Below are 8623 nucleotides of genomic sequence, written 5' to 3'. Positions count from 1 at the left end.
TTTCCCTATGATGATTACCAGGCGTTATTTTAGGATTAAAAAGTATATTTAGTTACACCAGTGGGTGCCTGTCAGTTCTTCATAACATGCATTGGGGAAGGGACACTAAGGCTATGTATAAACACCTGTATGAACGCAGCTTACATGAGCTAGGTAGTTTTGGCACTCACTGCATATATCAGGTGCTGTGTCTGTTTAGGTGAGGCAGGCTGATAAGCTATTTTTCTTGAATGTTGTTTGGCAAGGATTACTGGGAACAACGTTTACTTCTTTTATATTTCTGTTTTGGGGTGGACGTTTTGGAGGTCAGTGCTAGTGCCTTTGTTTAACACAGACATGGGAAAGGAGAAAAACAGACATTTGTGATGCTGCTAAATTAAACACAAATACTCAAATGCTTTTGGTTCAAACACAGATATGTACAACTCAAGTAGAGATCCTATGTGAATTTACTTTCAGAAAGGAAAACTGACTTAATCTGGTAACATTATCCAAGAGAATTTATCAGATATTGCTGTACCTTTATAGAAATGGTAATCGAAACATGTTTTTCTTTGTTCCTTTAAGAAGCTCGTTAATTAACTAGAAGTGACTTTACAGTCAGTGTCAAGCAATGGGAAAGAAGAGAAACAATTGTAGATAGTGCTCCCTGTCAGAGTACTCAGTGTGCACCCTTCCCCCTGCACAGTGTAAATTTTAACAGCTCTAGGTGATGAGCTCATTCTTGGGGAATACCACAGCCTGGAATCAGAAAACTACATCCACAGTGAAAACTTATTTTGAGGCCAAAGGATGGAAAGGGATGAGAAGGCAGGGATTCCTTACAGCGTTTTTGCTCATAAACTATGTCATTTGTGATGGTATGATTCTCTGGTACAGTTTGAAAATCCCATTCAGGTGAAAAGCATTTAAAAACTAAATAAGTGTGGTTCAAGGATTTAAAAATTATTAGACAGGGAGAATTGAAGTGGTCCTAGCTTGGCTCTTGTTATCCACTCATTGTAACTACTATTTGCCACACCACCCAAATAATTCTAAGTACACACTTTGAAAGTATTGTGAGTTGTTTTTTTACAGAAACAGCCACATTGTTTTCTTGTTACGATATCATACTGCCATCTACTGATGATGGATATGTTCCCATATGATGTAAATGAGTGACCTTTGCCAGTTTTCTTTAGAATAAAAGCAGGCTTTGAGGACTAAGTTATATCAATGAACTTTGCATTTCCATAACATCACCAGATGATTTTTTAATTACCTACTTCATGTAGCCTGTCTGGGGCCAGTGATAATCTAAAATGTACATGATGCTCTACCTTTTTTCCAACAAAATATAGAAAAACATGGCATATCCTGTGCTCTCTAAAAACTGACAGACACTTGCAATAGTTGACTATCACTGGATTCTGAAATTCTAATTTAGTCTAGTGTATCCGTTTTTATATGGGATACTTTGATGCAATTCAAAGTCTCCCAAATAGGGAAGGGGATCAAGATGGTGGAGTAGGAGTATGTGGAGCTCACCTCTCCCCACAAGCACATTAAAAATACCCCTACATGTGAGACAATTCTCACAGAAATCCTACTGGAAACAGGCAGAAGATCTCCTACACAACCAAAGCTGCAAGGAATATCTCTAGGTATCCAGGAAGGAAAGAAAAAAAATTTAAAGGCATGAGGACGGTCCTGGCACCCCTGGGAGAGATCTGTAAAGGGGGAAAGGTACACATAGGCAGACCCTTGACTGGGCGAGCCCCCTTGCCTGCTGGAAAAGCAGCTGAGACAAATGGAGGGTCTGGGAAAGCCTAAATCCTACTCACAAGGAGTGCATGCGTGCTGGCTGGTTAACAATCAGGGCAGAGAGAGACTGGCACTGGCGGCTGGTGCCTTGCTACACTTCCCAATCCAACATGCCCACAAGGTGGTGGGAACACAGGTGCACACAGCAACTGAGCATTGAATTTTAGGTAGACAGGTCCAGGGAGAGGGCTTGATCTAGATGTGTGGAGACACACCGAAGGGCCTGGGGTATGGTCTGGACCAAACCAAGGAGCCCATGGTGAGCCTGCACATAGTGGGGGCATGTCCTGCCACAGTGCCCATCGTCAGTGTGCACACAGTGGGGACAGATCTGGCCATGGTGGACTTTGCCAGCACATGCACAAGATGGCACCATGGAAAGGCACAGCAGCTGGGCACTTCATCTTGGTTGGACGGGCTCTGGGCAAGAGTATGCAGCCGTTCATTTCACAGTGGGAGCACACTGGCCCTGCTCACTCTACACCATAGCTTGGAGCCAGATCTGGAGCTGAGTGGTCCTGGGAGAGGTCTGCCACAGAGGCAGCCCAGGATCCAGACAGCGGCCCAACCAACTCAATTCCTGCAGCCACAGAGCCCCGGCCCCCAGCACCAGCCTACTCCACACCACAGCCCAGCACTAGGTCTGGGATGAACACAACAGAGAAAGGGATGCAACCTTGGGCTGCTTCTGGGCAGAACCATGGATGCCTGCATGGGAGGCACATAGGTTGCGGTGACCACACGGACCTCATTTGCTTCAGTGGTCACCGCTTTGCATCAGGGCATATATGCCCATAGAACCTGACTGAACCTGACCCTCAGGGCTTCTACTCCAACAGCTGGGAAGCAGACCCCAGCCCCAACAGGGCTGTGACACCCATAGTGCAAAGAGGAGGCCCCATCCAACAACCAGTGCAGGCTCTGGTCAACACAACTTCAAACACACCCCCTATCAAGGGAACAAGGGCCAGCACACTAAGGAAATACATGGCAAGCACCCACACCAAAACCAGCCCTTGCACCAAAAATATTGAACTCATACCGTCTACACAGGTATCCTCCAACCTAAAAATACCCCTTCAAGAACACAGTAGATTCATGCTTCTCTTAAATTAAGAGACAAAGAAAGTTAAGTGGAATGAAAAACAGGAACTCTTCCCAACGAAAAAAACAAGAGAAATCCCCTGAAGGAACAAATAATGAAAGAGACCTCACCAGTCTACTAGACCCCAGATTCAGAAAGGAGGTAAGAAAAAGGCTAAAGAAATTAAGAAAGATTATTGATAGAAATGCAGATCACTGCAACAACAAACTAGAAACTATAAAGAGAAATCAATCAAAACTAGACAACTCAATAGCCGAGATAAAGAACAAACTAAAAGCAATAAATAGCAGACTAACCAAAGCAGAAGAATAAATAAATGATCTGGAAGATAGAATAATGGAAATCACCAAATCAGAGCAGCAGACAGAAAGACAAATTTTTTAAAAGGAAGAAAACATATGAGATCTATAGGATAATGTAAAGCATGCGTAATATGCATAATTATATGCATAATGTGCATAGTCATATTCGTAATAGGGGTACCAGAAGAAGAGGAGAGAGAATAGGGGATATAAAATGTATTTGAAGAAATTATGGCTGAAAACTTCCCAAACATACAGAAGAAAACCGATATCAAGGTACAGGAAGCACAGAGGGTCCCACACAAGAACGCAAATAGAGTGACACCACGACATAGCATAATTAAAATGGCAAAAGTGAAATATATAGAGAACTACAAAGTCAACTGGAAAACAAGGTTTAAAATGGCTGTAAGTACATACTTATCAATAATTACTTTAAATATCAGTGGACTAAATGCTCCCATCAAAAGACAGAGTGGCTGAATGCATAAAAAAAAATAAAAAATAAAAAAACAAAGAACCTACAATATGCTGCCTATAAGAGACTCACTTCAGGGCACAAGACACAGACAGATTGAAAGTGAGCAGATGGAAGGCTATTTCATGCAACTGGAAACAAGAAAGCGGGGTTAGCAATACACATATCAGACAAAATAGACTTAAAACAAAGTCCATAAAGACAAAGAAGGACATTATATAACGATAAAGGGATCAATAAAGAAGAGGATATTACACTTGTTAGCATATATACACCCAATATAGGAGCACCCAAATATATAAAACAAATAGTTACAGACGTAAAGGGAGAAATTAACAGGAATACTATAATACTAGGAGACTTTAACACCTCACTGACATCAATGGACACATCTTCTAGACAAAAGATCAATACGGCAACAGAGGCCCTAAATGACACAATAGACCGCTTGGTCTTAATTTATATCTACAGGACACTACATCCCCGAAATAAACAGAATACACATTCTTTTCAAGTGTGCAAGGAACGTTCTCTAGGCGATGCCACATACTAGATCAGAAAACAAACCTCAACACATTTAAGAGGATAGAAATGACTTCAAGCATCATTTATTACCATAATGATGTGAAACTAGAAATCAACCACAGAAAGAAAAATGGGAAAAGAATGAATACATGGAGACTGAACAACATGCTACCAGAAAACCAGTGGGTCAATGATGAAATCAAAGAAGAAATCAGGAAATACCTCAAGACAAATGACGATGAAAACACAACCTTCCAAAATCTATGTGATGCAGCAAAAGCAGTTCTCAGAGGGAAGTACATAGCAATTCAGGCCTTCCTCAAGGAACAAGAAAAATCTCAAATAAACAGAAAGAGAAAACGAATTAGAAAAAGAAGAACCAAAAAATTCCCCAAGTCAGTTCTTTGGGAAAGATCAGAGGGAAAGAAATAAAATAAAGATAAAAATAGAAAAGATCAATAAAACCAAGGGCTAGATTTTTGAAAAGACAAACAAAATTGACAAACTTCTAGCCAGGCTCACCAGGAAAAAAAGAGAAAGGGCCCAAATAAACAAAATAAGAAATGAAACAGAAGCAACGACTAATACCACAAAAATACAAAAAAAAAAAAACCCACAAAACCCAAAACACGTAAGAGAATACTATGAACAGTTTTATGCCAACATGTTAGACAACCAAGAAGTAATGAACACGTTTCTAGAAATATACAGCCTGCCAAATTTGAGTCAAGAAGAAACAGATAATTTGAACAGATCAATCACAGAAGTGAAATAGAATCTCTAATTAAAACAAAACAAAAACTCCCTGCAAACAAGAGTCCAGTACCAGACAGCTTCACCAGTAAATTCTACCAAACATACATAGAACTTATACCTATACTTCTCAAACTCTTCCAAAAGACTGAAGAGGAGGGAACAGTCCCAAATTCATTCCATGAAGCCACCATCACCCTGATACCAAAAGCAGACAAAGACACTACCAAAAGAGATAATTACAGGCCAATATCTGTGAAGAATATAGATGCAAAAATCCTCAACCACATATTAGCAAACTGAATCCAATGCTACATTCAAAAGGATCATACACCGTGATACAGTTGGATTCATTCCAGTTGCTCTGATAGCCTTATGGGAGTTCCCTTGTATGTTATTTGCTGCTTTTCCCTTGCTGCTTTTAATATTCTCTCTTTATCTTTAATTTTTGCCATTTTAACTACAGTGTGTCTTGGTGTGGTCTCCTTTGGCTGGACCCTGTTTGGGACTCTTTGTGCTTGCTAAACCTGGATATCTCTGTCCTTTCCCAGGTTAGGGATGTTTTCAGCTATCATGTCTTCAGATATGTTCTCTGCCCCTTTCTCTTTCTCTTTCTCTTCTCCTTCTCAGACCCCTGTAATGCAAATGTTAGTACACTTGCTGTTGTCCCAGAGTTCTCTTAAACTGTCCTATTTCTTTTTCTCTCTTTTTCTTTTTTCTATTCTGCTTCAGTTATATCTACTACTAAGTCTTCCAGCTTGCTCGTCCATTCCTCTGCATCATTTCATTTACTGTTAATTCCATGTAGTGTATTTTTCATTTCCGTTATTGTATTCTTCTCTGTGTGGTTCTTCTTCATAGTTTCTAAATCTTTGTTAAAAACTTCTCACTCTGGGGCTTCCTGGTGGCACAGTGGTTGAGGGTCCGCCTGCTGATGCGGGGGACGCGGGTTCGTGCCACAGTCCGGGAAGATCCCACATGCGCGGAGCGGCTGGGCCCGTGAGCCATGGCCGCTGGGCCTGCTCGTCTGGAGCCTGTGCTCCGCAGCGGGAGAGGCCACAACTGTGAGAGGCCCGTGTAACACACACACACACACACACACACAAAAATCTCACTCTGTTCATCCAATCTTTTCCTGAGTTCTTTGAACATCTTCATGATCATTACCCTGAACTCTTCATCAGGTAGATCGCCTATCCCCACTTCACTTTGTTCTTCTTCTGGGGTTTTATCATGTTCCTTTGTTTGGAAAAGATTCCTCTGTTGCCTCATTTTCTCCAATTTGCTGTTTTATTTCTCTGTATCTGGTAGGTTGGCTCCATTTTCCAACCGTAGAGAAGTGGCTTTTTGTAGGAGGCATCCTGTGTGACCCAGCCGAGCTCTCCCCTCTGGTCACCAGAGTTATATGCTCTATGGGTGCCCCCTGTTAGGGCTGCATGTGTCCTTCTGCTGTGACCAGCACACTACTGTGGGTGGTGTGGTAGGTGTGGCTGGCCCCTGGTCCAGTGGGTTGCCAGGCCCTGCCTTGTGCAGAGGCTGGTGGCCACTGGCGAGTGAGGCTGGGTCATGAGGCTGCTGGCTGCGGTGCCCCAGGAAGTCCCAGGATTAGCGCTGGCCCACTGGTGGGTGGTGCTAGGCTCTGCAGTGGGTGGTGGTGGGGCTAGAGGTCCTGTATCTAGTGTCAGCCTGCTGGTGGGCAGGGCCAGTTCCACATGGCTGGCTGCCGGGTTTGGGGGTGTCCAAAAGCTGGTGTTGGCCCACTGTTGAGTGGGGCTGGATCCCAGGGCAGCTGGCTGAGGGGTCCAAGGTGTCTTGGAACTGGTGTTGGCCTGCTGGTGGGCGGGGCTGTGGCCCAGCGAGTCCTGGAGCTAGTGCTGGCTCGCTGGTGGGCAGAGCCAGGTTCCTGGGGCTCTGGCTGCAGGGCCTTGGAGTCCTGAAGCTAGTGTCGATTTGCTGGTGTGTGGGGCCAGTTCCTGACATGGCTGGGTACGGGGTCTGGGGTGTCCCAAAGATGGCGTCATCCCACTGGTGAGTGGGGCCAGATGCAGGAGCAGCTGGTTGAGGGTCCCAGTGTGTCCCAGAGCTGGTGCCAGCCTGTTGGTGTTATGGGCTGGGTCCTGGTATGCCAGGCGGCAGGGCTGCGGTGGTTCTTGGAGGAATAGTGCTCCCAGAGGAATATTCCTTTTTGCATATTTACAAATACGTACATTAACAGAAGATGTTCTTTAATTTTATTACATTTTCATGAGACGGAATTTCTTCTAAAAGCTTGAAGCTTTTAAAGATATTCCATATTGAATTTTAATGGTGCTCTTTAAAGAAAATTGTTGCTGATCATAAATGTTGACAATTTTCTTGCTTCTCACCTTTCATGTCTTTATGAACTCTGTGTTGTATGTGTACAGAATGGTAATACTTGATGAAATTGTAACTATAAAGAATCCATTCCCTTCTAGTCAAACTATCCTGACACAATAATATCAAAGTACGATAGTAAAGAAAAAGCTTTGCCAAAAATTTGAGAAAGAAAAAGAGACTTAAGTACGCTACCATGGATGCCTTTGTGGTCCTTCCTAAACTTACTGCAGGGGTGAGAGCTCTAGTGCTTTGTAACTACCCATTCACTAATTCAATGTAGGTATTTCCTGAATAGAAGTATTTGTTACCTGGAAAGGCATAGTAGTTGAAAACCATTTGAGCTTGAGTACTGTGGGTAGTATGCTCATACTGATAATTGTGCTTTCAAATGGTGCCTGAAGGTAATATTTTTGTTTATCTAAGCAATATACATTCCTCATCTTCCTAACTGGTCTCAGATTTTCATTAGTGCATTTCCTCCCTCATACAGTCACATATTTGGGGGGAATCTGCCTGCTAGTTCCGAGGGTGAGTCCAGAGTTATTCTAGATCTCACGCAATAATCCTACGTCCCTAGCCACAGTCGTCGGTTCAAGATTGGGCCTGAGTCTTTATATCTTTGAGCCACTGGATCAACTAACCTAAAGTCTCCTCTACCTCTGGGCTCTCAGTTATATAAGCAAATATCTTTCCTTATTGCATACACAAAAGTGGATTTTACTTTCTGTTACTTGTCACTGTGTTACTTACTGCTATATATGTTTTTGAAGATATGTTATCAGGTGAATGTAAGTTCAGAATTGGTAATCTTATTTATACATTTTCTTTTATGGTTTGATAGTAGCCTTCTTGGTTGCAATTGCTTGATGTCTATTTTGCCTGATAGTAATACAAATTAACCACGTTTCTTTCAGTTTTACTGATCATTGGTATTTTTTACCATCACTTTATTTTCATCCTTTCTGACAGTCTACTCTACATGCTTCATGACCTACTGAAACACGTTCATAATGCCTGTATTAGACTGTTGAGACTGCCACAACAAAAATACCACAGACTAAGTGGCTTAACAACAGAAATTTGTTTCTCACAGTGCTGGAGGCTGGAAGTACAAGATCAAGGTGTGAGCAGGGGCGATTTCTACTAAGGCCACTCTCCTTGGCTTGAAGATGGCCATCTTCTTGCTGCTTTTTCACATGGTTGTCCCTCTTTGTATACACACTTCTGCTGTCTCTCTGTGTGACTTCATCAACAAGTTCAGTACTTCCAAGACACATCTCATCGCAAACCCCATCTCAC

Source organism: Lipotes vexillifer, unplaced genomic scaffold, assembly GCF_000442215.2.
Source record: "Lipotes vexillifer unplaced genomic scaffold, Lipotes_vexillifer_v1.1 scaffold609, whole genome shotgun sequence".
NCBI classification, from domain to species: Eukaryota; Metazoa; Chordata; class Mammalia; order Artiodactyla; family Lipotidae; genus Lipotes; species Lipotes vexillifer.
The sequence above is the reverse complement of the archived record's forward strand: the minus strand, read 5'-3'. Positions refer to the sequence as shown.